At 35.7% G+C, this 17,474-nt stretch overlaps 1 protein-coding gene and 1 long non-coding RNA gene across 6 annotated transcripts in view; one reads left to right on the forward strand and one right to left on the reverse strand.

Moving 5' to 3' along the window:
* The window catches only part of ROBO1 (roundabout guidance receptor 1), a 1,122,944-nt gene extending 1,122,745 nt beyond the window's left edge, over positions 1-199 (reverse strand). For all 5 annotated transcript variants that reach the window (XM_053903216.1, XM_053903212.1, XM_053903215.1 and 2 more), the window contains exon 1: positions 86-199. The gene's annotated coding sequence lies outside the window, so the exon portion shown is untranslated. The remainder of the gene's footprint in view (positions 1-85) is intronic.
* Positions 200-411: 212 nt separating this feature from the next.
* LOC109254317 (uncharacterized) overlaps positions 412-17,474 on the forward strand; it is a 30,147-nt gene continuing 13,084 nt past the window's right edge. Inside the window, exons 1-5 of the long non-coding RNA XR_002074750.2 lie at positions 412-503; positions 1,060-1,188; positions 9,454-9,544; positions 14,170-14,228; positions 14,456-14,544. This is a non-coding gene — a long non-coding RNA (uncharacterized LOC109254317). The remainder of the gene's footprint in view (positions 504-1,059; positions 1,189-9,453; positions 9,545-14,169; positions 14,229-14,455; positions 14,545-17,474) is intronic.

Consider the following 17,474-nt stretch of genomic DNA (forward strand, 5'->3'; position numbering starts at 1 on the left):
AACCACCGATGGAAAACCGAGTGTGTCCCTTTTGCCAATTCTAAAGCCGGCTGTCACTTCCTTTGCAATCGTTCGGGAGACTCACCCTTCGATAAGACTCTGTTCAGAAATCTAGCTGCTCCGCGGTGCAGGCGCAGCCCTCCAACTTTGCCGTGCACGGAGACCTTCCCGAGTTTAAAGCGAGCAAAAGCTGCCTGGGACTTTTTAATGTGAGAGTGGGGAAATTAGGGGGAGAGTAAAGTCGGGTTTCTTCTCGGTATCAGCACCCTGGAAAAATCCAATCCTTCTTCAGTAGAGAATTCTTTGAAACCCGTTATCTGTATTACTATTAATGCGCAGAGCAGACGGCATAGCATGCAAATAGGTCCAAGTGTGCGCTTCTATTGGTGGCTGCGGAGGCCCCTGGGTCCTACTGCATCCGGCTCGAAAGTACACAGCAACACTACGCACGCAGCTTTGGAGGCGCGGAGGGGAAAATGGATTTAATTGATTCGTTACCTCTGGTATTGTAATGCCTGCTGCGATGTTTAACCGAGGGGGGGGGGGGACCCTCACATTTAAACTCCTGTCATGTGATCTATCATTTCATATTTGCTTTTAATTGTCTGTGTAGAGTGGCTTTGAAAATACAAAGGGTTTTAAAAGAACATTTTCTGAGGAAAATTCACAGAGACTTTTGGCAGAAAAAGCTTCTTTTCTGCTATTATGCGTTATTTGGATATAAATCCAGGAAGTGTTTATAGAGTCAGATGCTTCTGCACTTGACTTATTTAAAAGAACAATTTTATTCCTGAAAATGCATGCCTATTCCAAATAAAATAACTTATTAAAAGGGTAGAAGCTAAAATATGAATGTGCTGATTATAAAACATGGGATATAGTCTTTAAATGGTACTGAAAACGCATCAGTGATAATGCCATGGGCATCATTTTACAGAATAAATTCAGAAATATTTTATTTGTGAATATTCACACGGAAATATAAGTCAACGAAAAGATGTTGATAATGTCGCAAGATTTCAAGCACTTACTAGTAATTACCACATTTTCTTTTCACAGTATCTTTTTTAGCAAGCCCAATACTAATGCAAACAGACACAAGGTTTAAAGTGAGGCAGGCCTGTGATGACCGGTGATTTGAAATACTGCAACATTGAGGAAAAACATTTCAGCACCTCCCCATTAAAGGTATCTACCTTAAAAGTTAGAATATTAATAGCTCAGTCTTTACATGTGAGCTTAAAGCCTTTGAGCATGGTTTCCCCTATACCTTTAATTGTGTGGAGGAAAAGAGAAATTCTCATATAAACTGAAATGACACAGTCTCCACCAAGTTCCATCTAAGATATTTGCTGCTATTGCATCTTGGGAAATAACATGATTTTTTGGTGTGTGTTTGAGATGTAAATAGTAATGTAAATTTAATTAGAAAATTATCATGGGTATAATTTATAGCTGAATGCTAAGTGATACACCGAGTCAGGTCAGCAACAACCAACTCATAAATTCACCATCCATGTGTACAGTAAATAAACGAAAACACTAAAGGCAAAAATACAACAGAATTGAGGTCCCATTCCAAATCTAAGTGTAGCATTTGAATTTATGTAGTGTGTGGTACAATCCTTCTTCATTTCCATGACTCCTTCCCCTTCCAGCCCCTTCCCTTCCCCCATCAGTAACCCTTGACAACAGAAGTGTTACTTCGAGTCCAGGTTGCCTTTGCTGCTTTCCAGACCTAACTTAGAGATTACATTCTTGTAGGATACAGACTTAACTCTTACAGGACTGGGGTGTAAAAGAAGAAGAGTTGACTTCAGGGTTAGAAAATCCAGTATTCTTATGTGTGTTTCAAAAATTTTCACCAAATGTATATCTTTGAAATGCCCATGACCACTAATTTGGAGTGAAAAGACATGATCAATTGTCATTACAGCAGAGTCAATTTGCTCCATTTCTCCACTGCTATTGTGTTTCTGGAACAGCCTTTTGGAATGTCTTTTATTCAGAGTGATTACAATCACTTTAGGCTAGGTTCAGAATTTTTCCAATTACAATAAAGTTAACATAAAAGTATCAAGATATTATTATATTCAGTGTAAGACTATGAAGGACTCATTGTAAAAGGAAAAAAAAATAGAAGCTGTGATTTGGTATAGTGAGGAAAGGATAATGACCATGCAAAGTTGAATGGAGAAGACTGATAATTCAATTCTTTTTCAAACAAGTGTATTATTGGTCTTTCAGCTTCCTGCTACAAGAACACTTGACAAAATAATCATTTGCAGTCTAAGTGCAAAGTGAAAGTTGTGCATTTAATGAATATCTTTTTAGAGCTGAGAGAAGATGTGATTTTTTTTCAGGCAGAGTTTGTATAAAATTAATGCAATTTATCTATGACATAATTTAATAGAGAATTTGAATAGTGGACAAATATGATAGTGAACAAATAAAAATAAATAAGTAAAAGCCAGCCTATTAACACATTTAGTATATGCTTGTTTGATCAATTTCACTCACTTTCTGCATTAAAGGCCAAAGCAAACATACACCAAGCCAATTAGAATCATAAATTCAACTTATTCAGTTTTCAAGAAAAAATATATTCCATATCTCTTCCATGAGCTACTTGTGTTTATGCAAATTATGTTCATATATTAGGAGATATATAATATATGATGTATATTATATATACATACTTATAATATTTAAAGTGTTTTACTTAGACACAGGGATAAAAATATTATAAATGAGAATATTAATATCATAATAGTTTTTCATTATTCCGAAATCTGTAGAAGTATCCTTCATCTATTCTTTACTATTTGAAGTATTCTTGGACCCCCTCATTTTGTCAGTACAGTTTTCAAGGACAATATATGCTCTGTCAGAAACTGATTTCCATTATGCCCTTGGATCATGATGACAATGCCTTATTGTGGCTAATGTGAACATCTATAAAGTTGGAAAGGAAAACATACCTGGCATATCCCTGTATTCCATTACTGTAATCAATTTTCTTTCTAAATTTAAATAGGTAAACACGTAATATCATACCATTTGGTGAAACTTAATGAACCCTAATGACATTCAGTTACTATCCAAGCTATTTTTAAAATTCTTTGTGTCTTCAGTAATTTTGAAATATGCATAGGTTGAAAAAGTTTTAAAGCCAGAGACATTTATTCATTTGTCTACTTTAAATAACATTTATTCATGCTTGATTTTTGACAGATGAAAAGGAAATTAGCAGACATATAAGTTATACTTTGAAAGTAGAAATATAAAATTAAAGATGTGGTCAAATGGGCATTTTTTTCTGTTGTAAATCAGTAATGAGTAAACAGTAATATTCATACCAATTACTCATTGGGATACTATGACATATTAAATAATTCATTGAAATATCTTCCAAATACTACAGAAAGTTGCAAAAGATTACACGTAAATACATGGCTTATCAATTAGTGTGGTTGAATTACTAAGCCAGGTGAAGAAAGTGCAACTCAAAAGTTATAAATAAATCTTTAAATATAGTTAGTTTGTAGAGAAAGTGGAACTCAAAATGGTGAGCTAAACTTGAACGGAAGAGATGAGAACTTCATGGTATAGTGATTTTGGTAAGATGATCACCATGAGTGGAATGCTCCTAATATTTAGAATTCTAGTAAAAATTGGCAAGGAGAAGAGGCATGGAGGACTGTTTTACTCTATATCAAACAGGATTGTAAAGAAAGCAAGATAAAAGTTGACAATAAAAATGTAAAAGTGAAATACTTGGGCAAAAGATAAAAGAACAAACAGCCAAACAAAAGAAAAACGGAGTACACATCTGTTACAGAACATGGAGATTAGGGAAAGAATTAATAAACAGTTTTAATTCAAAACTAAGTTCTTAAGAATATTGCTGCATATTCATCCTAGAGAATCTGTGAATAAAAACTACAAGTATTTTTGCGTAAAAGAGACAAAAAATGTAAATGTGTCTACAAATGTTTATAAAATGTGACATAATGTGTAGTTACACTTAACAAAGGGATGCGGATATAAACATACAAAAATACTATGTAACTGCCATTTCCAATATGGGGCTAAACATACAATTGATTTCCTGTATGCTTATTATATCAAGGCTAACCGTCAGATCTTGTAGTTTGCCTTTCAAAAGACATGAACTGGTTATACTATTTAGAGGGAACCCTGTACTAACCAAATTCTAAATATTTAAAAGCCACTAGTTAGTCTATTTTAAGGACTCCTTTAGGACTTGATTACAAAGCATACCAAAACAAGCAATTATTTTAAACTATGTTTTTATTCATACGCCATAATTCTTAGGTGGTTAAATTCAATCAAATGTTATTTGCTTTTGTCCTAGAGCAACCTCTGCTTGTATAAAAGTAATATTAAAGTTGAGTCACTTGCTCATTTAGTGAATATTAAATCTACTTTTCATATGGTACTGTGTTGGGTACGTGAAAGTAGATGAAGGTACAACAGAAATTAAGAGCAGTTATTATTTTTATGTAAAAGCAAAGAGAAAAGAATATGATAGCATCATTTAGTAAGAAGGGAGAGATTGCAGAATATCAATTTTAATATTAAATAATAGTAATGTTAAATATAGTAGTTCATATTTCCTATCCTGGAGGATAGTAACAGAAAATCTACTAACAAATAACTAATACAAATAAGTCTTTCTTCATTACTTTTAAGTAACTTGCCCTGCCATTTCTCCCAGAATGCTACATTTCTTCAGCAGTGTTTAAGTGTAATCAGCCTGCACTGTGTTTAGAAGCAGAAAACTAAATTTTAAAGGTTTTTAGTTTAAATATCCATACAATACTTTGACCCAACGAGTCACTTTTCATGTTGGTTTCTTTTCTTAGTAAATACATCTTATTCTTCAATTTTATGACTCACTTGTTAAATAATAGCTTCCCAAGATTACATAATAGATCGATGGATGGATATATAGATAAATATGGATAGATGACAGCATTAGAGAAATAATTGAGTGTAGATTAAGAGTAGATGTTGGCTCTGGTATTGATGGTGGCAATGGCTATGACGATTTTGGTAATATAACTGCATTAAGTATAATGTTAAAAGAACCCTACATTTTCATAAATGTATATAATTTTAAACTGAGAGCTTTTAAAATGGAACATGGGTTTTGAAGGGCAAGAAGTCCTAATAATTCTGACAGCAAGCAAATTAATATAAAAACTTAAAAGAATAAGAATAACAAATTTTTAAAATAAAGGTTGGCTCAGACTGGGTCACATAGATGGCTCAGTCCATTGAGTGGTTGAGCATCAGACTTTGAATTTGGCTCAGGTCATGATCTCATGGTTCATGAGTTCGAGTTCCACATCAGTCTCACTGCTGTCAGCATAGGGCCCACGTTAGATCCTTTGTCCCTCTCTCTGCCCCTCTCCCACTCACACACACTCTCTCTCTCTTTCTCCCTTTCTCTCTCCTTTTTTTAGGAAAAAAAAAAAAAGATTGGCTCGGACTGAAAAAAAATAGTTTGGGAAAGCCAACATTTGGAAATGTGACTTAGAGAATAAGATAAATCAGCCATACCCTAGTTAATGAATAGGTAGAAATTGGGAACTACTTGGATCCTATGTTTTCTTTGAAAAATTGAGGGGAAACATTTCCAAATTTGAAGGAGATATAATATTCATGATTAAGAAGAGATCAAACATATTAAAAATCATTAATATCTGTGTGTTATGAATATAGATGACTTTTCTTTTTTTCTGTTTTTGGCTTGTTTAATGTTTAAAAAGGCACATATACTAGTTTTTTAAAGAAATAAATTAAAAAGTAAATATTAATATGAAATCAAATAAACACATAATTCAATTTTTCTCTTATTATTTCTGTACCAGTCTTTTTAACCCCAGGTTGCTACTTTGTCATATACAAATAAAATCTTATTATGTGATAATGCATGTATGATAGGGTTTTGTAAACTCCACATTTTAAAAATAATGCTAGGGGTGCCTGGATAGGTCAGGTGGTTGAACATCCAACTCTTGATTTCGGCTCAGGTCATAGTCTCAGGGTTGTGGGATTGAGCCCCACATCAGGCTCTACACTGAGCATGGAGCCTGCTGAAGATTCCCTCTCTCTCCTTCTGTCCCTCTCCACTACTCTCTCTCTCTCTCTCTAAAATAAAAAAAATAAATAAAATTAATGTTAATTGATATTAGAACACCTAGCTATTTTAACTTCATTCAACTATTTAGTAGCAAAAAATGACATATCCATTTTGTCAGTTGCAAATATGACTGCCAACGCTCTCTTTAATAATTTTCTAAATATTTATTTTTGAGAAAGAGAGAGAGCGAGCAGGGGAGGTGCAGAGAGAGGGGAGACAGGGGATCCAGAGCGGGCTCAACGCTGATAGCATCGAGTCCGATGTGGAGCTGAAACTCGTGAACCATGAGATCATCACCTGAGCCAAAGTTGGACACTCAACCTACTGAGTCACCCAAGTGACCTTCTTTATTAAAAAAAAAAAAATGTATCCCTTGTCTAAAATAAGGAAAAGGAGAGGCGCCTGAGGGCTCAGTCAGTTAAGCATCCGACTTCAGCTCAGGTCATGATTTCATGGTCTGTGAGTTCGAGCCCCGCATTGAGCTCTGTGCTGACAGCTCAGAGCCTGGAGCCTGCTTCAGATTCTGTGTCTCCCTCTCTCTCTGCCCCTCCCCCACTCGTGCTCTGTCTCTCTCTCTGTCAAAAATAAATCAACATTAAAAAAAATTTTTTTAATAAAATAAAATAAGGAAAATCGACAAAAAACAGTAAATAATAAGAAATTGCCTGGACATTTTTTCAAGAATGAGCTTATTAAACTATCCTGTTAACAATTAGGGACTTTTAAGGCACAGAAGAGAGGGCATGGGTTTATTAAGAAGGAGTCATATGTGGCAAAACTTATTTTTTTATATTTCTTAAGTTAGACAGCTTTTAGATCATGAGATTGCTTTATAAGCAGGTTATCTTGATTCCAGATAAGCATTTGACAAGGGGTTTGTCATTTCATTGTATGCAAAGTAGAGAAAAACTGGCTGGTTGATAGTAAGTACGTTTAGGTGGATTTGTAGCTAATTAAATAAGTGGACTTCCTGTGTTGATTAGTCAATGTTAACCTTGGGGGCACCTCAAATGTCCTGCTACAACCTTGTGTACTTGATCCTGTGAGGTGTAACATATTATCAGTGAAGAGATCTTCATCAAATACAATGCTGAAGTATAGCTGAGAGGGAGAGCCAACATCCTGAAAAACTGAATATGAAAATGGACATTCAAAATTTACAAATAGGTAAACACATAAAAGCTGAAATAGAAGATTGAGGAAAGAGTATTTGAAAATTAAGTTGAGATCAATGAGAAATCACTTATGGGATTGAGCCAACCACAAGCTCAATACAAGCTACTGGTGTTAATGTCAGAGCTAATAAAACAATCTGAAGAAGAAAGAAAGAAAGAAAGAAAGAAAGAAAGAAAGAAAGAAAGAAAGAAAGAAAGAAAGAGAGAAAGATGGATCAGAGAACAGTTTATAAACCATCAGTGATAGATCTAACATTAGCATAAGGAAAAAAATAGAAAAATAAAAATACTTAAACCAGGAATGGATTTTTAGAAAATATGATTGCTGACTTACATTTGTAAAGCTATCATAAAGAAGAGATAATAAGACACACAAAAATGTTATTATGTCACTCTTTGACTATAAAATTCTATGGCTCTTATTTCTATAAAAAAGACATTGGCCAATAGACATTCATATATTGAATATAATATGAAAAAGATAGTGGCCATAGACATTCATATACTGAATATAATATGAACTTTGAACGTACATAGTCTTCAGATTCCAGCAAGGGTTACAAAGTAATAACGTGTATTAGAACAAAGGATGTTTGTTTGAATTGAGGTGAGTCGCTGTGATCCATTGATGAGAACTTCTTAATTCCAAAGAGCATGATATGTGTTAATTATCATGTTAACTGTATCATTCAACAAAAACATGCAAAAGAAGCTAACCATATTCTTTTGCCAGAAAGTTAATGATGATGGCATGAATTATGATAAAACTCTGTAAATTCTTGGCACAAAATGATAATTCTAAGAAGATTTATTTTTAAAAAAATAAAGATAGTGTTTCACTGAGATAATTTAGGTGTACTTTGCCAAATTAAACAAATGATTTATTACTTTCTAGCCAGAATAATGGCTAATTTTTTAAATGTTAGTGTATATTTCTGCACGCACCATTTTTTTGCATACTAGGAAGAAAACTTGTTTGAAAACTTTATTTAATAAACACATTCCATAACTATGGATGTAGAATAAACAAATTAAATTATAGTACATGGAAAAATGTAAAAGATAATCCTATATTGCACATGGCATTTTATGATATAGATATGTCCAACTGGATATTTATCACATTACTTAAGGAACTAAATGCTAAACATCTCTACTGAAAAAGAATGGACTCCAAAATTTAAATTATTCCAAAGTGTCAGAACAAATTCAAGGAAGGATAAACAATATAACACACATGCTGAAATACGAGGATGCTAGACTTAACATAGGGATTGAAACTTTCATTTACAATCATAACTTGAAAATAATTAAATATATTAATCAGAAAAAGAAAACATTACTGATATGTGTAAGAATCATACATTTATTAAGAAAAATGAACCAAATGGTTAAAGTGAATGAAGATGGGATAAATACCCTTTGTTATAAAACTATTTGTCAAAAAACACAGAAGAACAGCTCACTAAGCAGAATATCTGGTGAAAAAACTTTAGAATGAGTAATATTTTAAAATTTTAGTTCACTATGTAATTTTTAAAAGTTGTTCATTTATTTATTTTGAGAGAGACAGAGAGAGAGAATCCCAAACAGTCTCCACACTGCCAAAGCATAGCCTGACATGGGGCTCAAACTCATGAAGCTATGGAACATGACCGGAGACGAAATCAAGAATCAGACACCCAACTGACTGAGCCACCCAGGCACCCCTTTACTAAGTAATTTTTTAAAAGAATAGTTAACACATGTTACAACATGAATGGGCACATACATATGTGTTATATGACACAAATACCGTGTGTGTGTGTGTGTGTGTGTGTGTGTGTGTGTGAGAGAGAGAGAGAGAGTTAAAGGACACGGTACCCCTACATTGACACCTCTGTATGTTTGAATATCTGGAATCCTTTTGCATGGAAGGGAAGATAATTTTGCTGTGTATAATCAAGTATATTAATGTTTTACAAATAATCAAGTGTCCCTCTCTGAAGTTCTTCTCCTTTCAAGAAGATCACACATTCCTATGTGAATAGCTATGATCAATGAAATTTTAGCAGAATTTTTAAGAAACAGCACATGACCTACTACATTTTTTGTCCCCATTACTAGATGATGGGTTGTATTTCCAACACAAGCTACTTGGTCCACCTGTGTTCCAGTGATGGTGACAAGGAATAAAGCAACATACGACTCATAAAAGGTACATTGTGTGAGTGAAAAATAAACCTTTATTATGGTAAGCACCTGGGACTTGGGGAGCTTTAGTTATTGTAGCATAATCTAGAAATCCTAACCAATATAGTATGGAATTGAAGAACTTAGCTTCTATTAATTACTTTCTGTATACAGCCATATAGTAACTAGAAACTAGATTCTATGTTTAGGAGTTGACATGTATTGTCCCCATGGTTATATCAGCAAAAAGACAGCAACAGCTCTAAAACAAAATGGGCCTTAAATATTAGATAGCCTTAAATCTCCTTTTAAGTCCTTTCAAAATTTGAGGTATTTGAAGTTTCCATTTACCACTTATAGCCTTTTTAGTTAAACGAGGATATCTTTAATAGAAACAGTAATTTAGGGGCCACAATGATCCTGCTGCCTAATTTGAGTTTATCTTGGATTTGAATTTTCAAACCAGAAGTATAGAAAGCAGAGAAGATAGAAATACATTCTACTGGTTATAAAATTCTAGTAATGTGAGAGCCATCATGTTTTGCTTTTAAATACAGGAAGAGAATCCCACAAATAATTTTATGGACTTTTACTGAATATTTACTTTAAAAGAGTCAAAGATCAAACAAAAAGAGAATTCTTGATATTAAAGATGAAATCAGGGACGCCTGGGTGGCGCAGTCGGTTGGGCGTCCGACTTCAGCCAGGTCACGATCTCGCGGTCCGTGAGTTCGAGCCCGGCGTCAGGCTCTGGGCTGATGGCTCGGAGCCTGGAGCCTGTTTCCGATTCTGTGTCTCCCTCTCTCTCTGACCCTCCCCCGTTCATGCTCTGTCTCTCTCTGTCCCAAAAATAAATAAAAAAAAAAAACGTTGAAAAAAAAAATGAAATCAACCTCCTTTAAAATTCACAATTCATATGAAAACCAAATTCTTCAAATTATACAATTATAGATTGATTAATGTCCCATTAAAAAAATCACTAAATCCAATCTGTGCAAAACAAGAGGAAATGATGGAGGTAGTATAAAGGATTGAAAACAAATTATAGAGAACCTAAAAGATAATGGATCCATGTACTACAAATAGATAGAGCTCATGAATAATAAATCTTGCCAAAATATAACCATTAATTACTTTGCTTGTATTACAAAATTTAAAACACAGTGTTTATTAGACACAACCAAATAAGTAACTCATATGTCCAAAGAAAGGTAAGTGTTACTGTGAAAGTATATGTTTGATAATTGATTACAAGTTAAAACTTATAGACAATCATGAGATCATGTGTCTCACAGAAATATAGTACGTGGGAGGGTGCTGTAAAAAATCGATAATAAATTCCATTTCAATGAAGATGATTTATGAGCTAGTATAGAACATGAATAGCACATTGCTTAAATTTGCAAATTTTAAATGACTTGCTTTTTGATTGGGCATATGCATTTTTACAGTAGCTAGGGAAATGTATGTAAATAAAAATACTCTATGACTTTGCCATGATCATCAGGGGAAGCAATGGAGAATCTCTCAGCAAATTTTGGGAACATTTTTCCACAAAGTAAGTAATATTAAGCCTATTATCAACTATAATATTTTAAATTCCATATGCTAAATTATATTATCTCTCGTTCAAGTTATAGAGCATTCTGAAATGAATCATTGACCCTTAAAACCAATTACTACTCTGAAATCCCACTACGATTAATAGCTTTTGGATCCATCCTGTGGTTTTCCTTAGAGGGAATTCTGCTTTACAAAGATATACTAAAACACCAAAGGAAGAACCATATTCCCATCTTCTTACATGATCCAGGAAGGATGTGGTTCATACAACATTCTACTTCAGGTTGTTTTCAACATGGTCAACATTACTATAGATCATATTCACAATAATATCATTTTTTCCTACATGGAAAAGGAGCTTTCTAGATCCATGTCTCCTTTCAATCTATTTTAACGAGTAGCCTACTGCACATCTCATTCTTATCAGGAGTTGTGAACTTTCCATGGAAAGCTAAATATTTCATCTGAGAACATTTCATGTTTTCTATTTGCTTCTAAAGGTGTGCATTTTATCTGGAAATCTTCATCAGATGCAACAGACCTTTAATTTAAGCAACAATTGGATATGAAATACTAGATATTATGGCCAGATATATATTTTTTTAATTTTATTTTTTATTTTTAAAAATTTACATCCAAATTAGTCAGCATATAGCGAAACAATGATTTCAGGAGTCAATTCCTTAATGCCCCTTACCCATTTAGCCCATCCCCTCTCCCACAACCCCTCCAGCAACCCTCAGCTTGTTCTCCATATTTATGAGTCTCCTGTTTTGTCCCCCTCCCTGTTTTTAATATTATTTTTGTTTCCCTTCCCTTATGTTCATCTGTTTTGTCTCTTAAAGTCCTCATATGAGTGAAGTCATATGACTTTTGTCTTTCTCTGATTAATTTCACTTCCACGAAATTGCTTTGGTTGGAAAGCCTGAGCATATTTAGTGGGAGGGAGGGAGGTCATTGCCACAGAAAGAATTTAGATTTGCAAAGCTAGTCCAGGACTCCGTTCTTAAGCATGGGGTATGACATTCCTTTTAGAGCTTATGTTAACTTGATGAACCATTTGTTTTTTTTTAAATTAACTATATATAGCAGTTCAATGAACACTATGGACTGCAAAAAAGGAAGAAAAGCAATCTATCCTATTAAGAAGCTTATGAAAATTGTACAGTAAAGTATACTAAAAATACCCCAGAGCTACAGGGTGAATAATTAATTATATAGTTAATAAAGTGCAGCCTAGGCATAAATGCTATTGGAGACAACAAAAAAGAATCATCTCTGGGAGCTGAGATTAGAGTAGGCAGAAATAAGACCAGTTAAATTTTGTTTAAAACTGCCCACAATACAGAGAAGAAATATAGATTTCTCAATGTGAGGAAAATGTGAACAAATGAAACTTCAAGAAGGAATGATAAAAATGATTAAGGGTATAACTGAAATGATTAATGGACATAGATTAAGACAGTATCCATTTAATTTGGTAAAAAGACTAATGGGAAATCCAATCACTCGAAAGCATCTGTAGGGTAAAAAAGAGGGGAGAAGGAACAAATTTTAGGTGAGTCAAGAGAAAATAACTAGAAGTAATGGGATGAAATTGAGTATAGGAAATTTTTGAGTGACTATCATCAGAAAGGAAGCCTTGTTAGGTCTATTAGGCTGAGGAATTGTTTCCTAAGGGACATAGTAAAAAGCCCCTTTGGTTGAGCCATTTATGTAGACCAGACAAAGAAGTGGGTAATGGTATAGGAAACAATTCTATATTCGCAAAATTATGGACATTATGATCTAATAGCTTCTCTCCTGCCAGCACAAAAAGTCTCTAATGCATATAATTCTTTGGCTTCCAGCTTTTGCATTTTCTCATTTTAGGAAAAGCTGATAGAACACTGAACAGGAACCTTAAAAATGGACTTCTTCCATGTATTACTTCAATGGATTTTGTAACTGCATCACTTTCCTGTTTTCATATTATTTACTCTATTAGTGTTGGTGAATTAAAATTCCTTTAGCAAGAAAAGTATTCCAATTTATGGTCTCCAAGTAAGTGTTGGTTTGCAATACAAGAATCTTAGTGACACATTTCACTAGTTTACTAACTAATTTAAAACTCAATAAAGATTACTTTTATCCCCTTGGTTTGATCATGTTTTTAAAATATAATCATTACAAAGCTGTAATGGATCTAGCATTTAAACAACTGGAAGGGTTAGTATATAAAAGTATTGCCTTTACACACTTTTCCTGAAACTGATGGGCATTACAAGGATTCTGTGATACATGTATCATAAGATTTCTTCAGAATAATTTCATTAACAACATTGTATATTATGGTGTATTCTAGTGTTTTCAATCTAATTCAAAAGGGGAGTGATCTATGCATTTGATGAACATTAACCATAAACCTTAGAAATTGATCATCTAGAATAACATAGTGCTAAATATGCTAGACAAGTAAGACTTTTTTGTCTAAATAATTAGCTACTATATTTTGTCATGAGGATTTGTTTCCTGGAGCACAGAAGGATTTACCAGGCATTAAATTATATATGAAGTGAAATATAACTGAGCTGCTCAGGGGCATCCGAGTGGCTCAGTTGGTTAAATGTCGGACTCTTGAAATCAGTTCAGGTCATGATCTCAAAGGTCCGTGGGTGTAAGCCCCGCGTCGGGTTCTGAGCTGACAGTGTGGAGCCTACTTGGGATTCTCTCTCACCCCTTCTTTCTGCCCTTCTCCTGCTTGCTGCCTTTCTCTCTCTCTCTCTAACTAAATAATAATAAAAACTAAAAATAAAAAAGTTAAAAACAGCAATAAATGAAGAACTGAGCTGCTAAAAGTAGTTGATAATACTTTAGGGTGTTAAAGATTCAGTTATATTTATATATTCTCTTATTTAATCTTCACCATAACCCTCCAAGTAAACCAGCTCAATGAAATTAAATGACTTGCATCACTCATTTGATGCCAGAAAAGGATGCTGATATCATGTCCATAGACATTAAAACTGGTTATCTTTACACTGCATCATTTGGTCTCTCAGAGTAAAATAGGCAATACATTTTTTTAAACAACCTTTTCATTTTCAGTTTGTGGGATCGTCCTTCCTGAGTATGGAGCAACATGGTATAACTAATGAAACTGACTGGTAAGTCAGAAGTGTTGCTAACTGTCAGATCTTGGGTAAGTTGCTAAACTTTGTGAGTCTCCATTTCCTCTACCACCACATATTTGGTTACGTAGATTTTAACAATATTATTCAACTCTAACCTCTGATCAAAAAGTATAATGGCAGTTTTCAAATCTGAAACCATTTTAAAAAAACCTCTGTATCTAATTTTATCTTTGCAATTTTGTATTTAATGCTTTCTTTAGTTCTGAAAAGCTATCCAACAAACTTGAAAAATTCCTCATTTGTCCAGCAAAGTAAATTAATTCACCGGATGATAGACATTAATTAATGGGTAAGTAAATAGTAATTTATAATAAACATTAAGCCATTTCTGCAAATATATTGCTAACATTTTTATTTTAAAAATCCATTTAAATTTTCAGACTTCAGGAATTAGTAAGATCAATACCTATGTATATATTTCTGTTAGGTACTAAAAACATGAAAGAATCAATGTCAATTTCCCATCAGCTTAGGGATTTATACTTTTCAAAGACAACAAAGTGATAGAGTTTGTATTCTTGCTCTCCTCTGCACTTCTTAGACCACTGTCAATTTCCAGACTTGGCACTTTAAGAAGACTATGATAAACTGGGGTATTTCCAGAGAAGAATAGCTCTGGGGGTAAGGAGAGCCAAAATAACATAATATGCTTACAGTATTGAAGAAACCGGGGAAGTTTATACTGCAAAAATAGATTAAGATCATTTGTGATAGCCAACAAGGTACTTTTGTCTTTGCTATGATCAGTATCCTGAGAAAATAATGTATCAGTACAAAGAGGTGCATGAAAAGGCAAAGTCAGATTTATTCTGTTTCCCTAGCATGAGGGTACAGACTTGTGCAACATTATCTACTACACAACAATTCAATATGATATTCATATATTAGTGAAAATAACATTTGTTTTTATTTTTGAATGAATTCATCTGAGCAAAAACTAGTGTTTCCTGGAAGAATCGTAAATTTATGAAGCTGTCAGGTACTATGGTAGTCTTTGCAGATATAGCATGAAATAAACCTACAGATATCTTGCCCCCATGAGCTTGTATTCTGGTGGTGTGAGACAGATAAATAAGAAAACAAAGAGAGTGCAGGGTAACTACAGACCATGGCGATTGATGTGAAAAAAAATACACAGATGAATGACCAAGAAGAAAAAAGCATCGTACATGGGTGGACAGAGAAAACTGAAGAAGTTACGTGTAAGTGAATATCTTACATATAAAAATAAGTCAGCTATGTATAGAAAGAGAACTATACAACTCAGGTACGAGAATGAAAGAGGGGAAAGAGTGGATTTAGAGAGCACAGGAGAAAAATAGCAGTAACCAGGAGAGAGAACCAGGCGAGGTGAACAGATGTACATAACACGGGGGGGGGGGGGGAAGAGAGCATGGTGGTGATGGACGGATAGGTGCTTATTATCTTATCAGAGGCAGAAAAAAACATGGAAGTATGGACTGAATGAATTATTCCTGTATCTGTGCTGCCTTTAGATGAATGAATCTGAGAATAATATTACATCTTAGATAATTATCTCAGTAATACAGGGACTTTTGAGAAATCATTTCCTCCTACTTCTAATATTCAGTATACTCAGGGGCGCCTGGGTGGCTCAGTCGGTTGAGCGTCCAACTTCGGCTCAGATCATGGTCTCACAGTTTGTGACTTTGAGCCTTGCATCAGGCTCTCTGCTGACAGCTCAGAGCCTGGAATCTGCTTTGGATTCTGTCTCTCTCTCTCTCTCTCTCTCTCTCTCTGCCCTTCCCCCACTCATGCTCTCTGTCTTTCTCTCTCTGTCTCTCTGTCTCTCTGTCTCTCAAAAATAAATAAACGTTAAAAGAAATTTAAAAAATAATATCCAGTATATTCACAAAACACTGCACACAAATGTGTACAGAAACTTTATTTGTAACTGCCAAACCTTGGAACCCACCATAATGTCTTTTAGTAGGTAGAAGGATAAACTGTGATACATCAAGAGAGGGGAATATTATTCAGCATTAAGAAGAAATGGGCTTCAGGGCACCTGGGTGGCTCAGTTGGTTAAGCGTCTGGCTCTTGGTTTCAGCTCAGATCATGATCTCACAGTTGTGATATCGAGCCCTGTATCAAGCTCTGTTCTGACAGTGCAGAGCCTGCTTGAGATTCTCTCTCTCTCTCTCTCTCTCTCTCTCTCTCTCTCTCTGTCCCTCCCCCATGCATGCATGCACTCTCTCAAAATAAATACGCTTTTAAGAAAATTAAAAAGAAGAAATGAGCTACCAAGCCATGAAAAGACATGGGAGGAAACTTAAAAATGCACATTACTAAGTGAAAAGAAGTCAATTTGAAAAGGCTACATATTGGTTCCGGAAGATGGCGGCGTAGGAGGACGCGGGGCTCACAGCGCGTCCTGCCGATCACTTAGATTCCACCTACACCTGCCTAAAGAACCCAGAAAACCGCCAGAGGATTAGCAGAAGGGAGTCTCCGGAGTCAAGCGCAGACTAGAGGCCCACGGAAGAGGGTAGGAAGGGCGGCGAGGCGGTGCGCGCTCCACGGACTGGCGGGAGGGAGCCGGGGCGGAGGGGCGGCTCGCCGGCCAAGCAGAGCCCCCGAGTCTGGCTGGCAAAAGCGGAGGGGCCAGACAGACTGTGTTCCGACAGCAAGCGCGACTTAGCGTCTGGGAGGTCATAAGTTAACAGCTCTGCTCGGAAAGCGGGAAGGCTGGAGGACAAAGGGAGGGAGAGCTGCTGAGCCCCCGGACGGCAGAGCTCAGCTTGGCGGGGAACAAAGGCGCCAGCGCCATCTCCCCCGCCCATCCCCCAGCCAAAATCCCAAAGGGAACCAGTTCCTGCCAGGGAACTTGCTCGCTCCGCGCAAACACCCAACTCTGTGCTTCTGTGGAGCCAAACCTCCGGCAGCGGATCTGACTCCCTCCCGCTGCCACAGGGCTCCTCCTGAAGTGGATCACCTAAGGAGAAGTGAGCTAAGCCTGCCCCTCCAGCCCCCGTGCACCTTGCCTACCCACCCCAGCTAATACACCAGATCCCCAGCAACACAAGCCTGGCAGTGTGCAAGTAGCCCAGACGGGACACGCCACCCCACAGTGAATCCCGCCCCTAGGAGAGGGGAAGAGAAGGCACACACCAGTCTGACTGTGGCCCCAGCAGTGGGCTGGGGGCAGACATCGGGTCGGACTGCGGCCCCGCCCACTAACTCCAGTTATACACCACA

Source organism: Panthera pardus, unplaced genomic scaffold (genome assembly GCF_024362965.1).
Source record: "Panthera pardus isolate Hobbes unplaced genomic scaffold, ASM2436296v1 HiC_scaffold_16, whole genome shotgun sequence".
In the NCBI taxonomy this organism is placed as follows: Eukaryota; Metazoa; Chordata; class Mammalia; order Carnivora; family Felidae; genus Panthera; species Panthera pardus.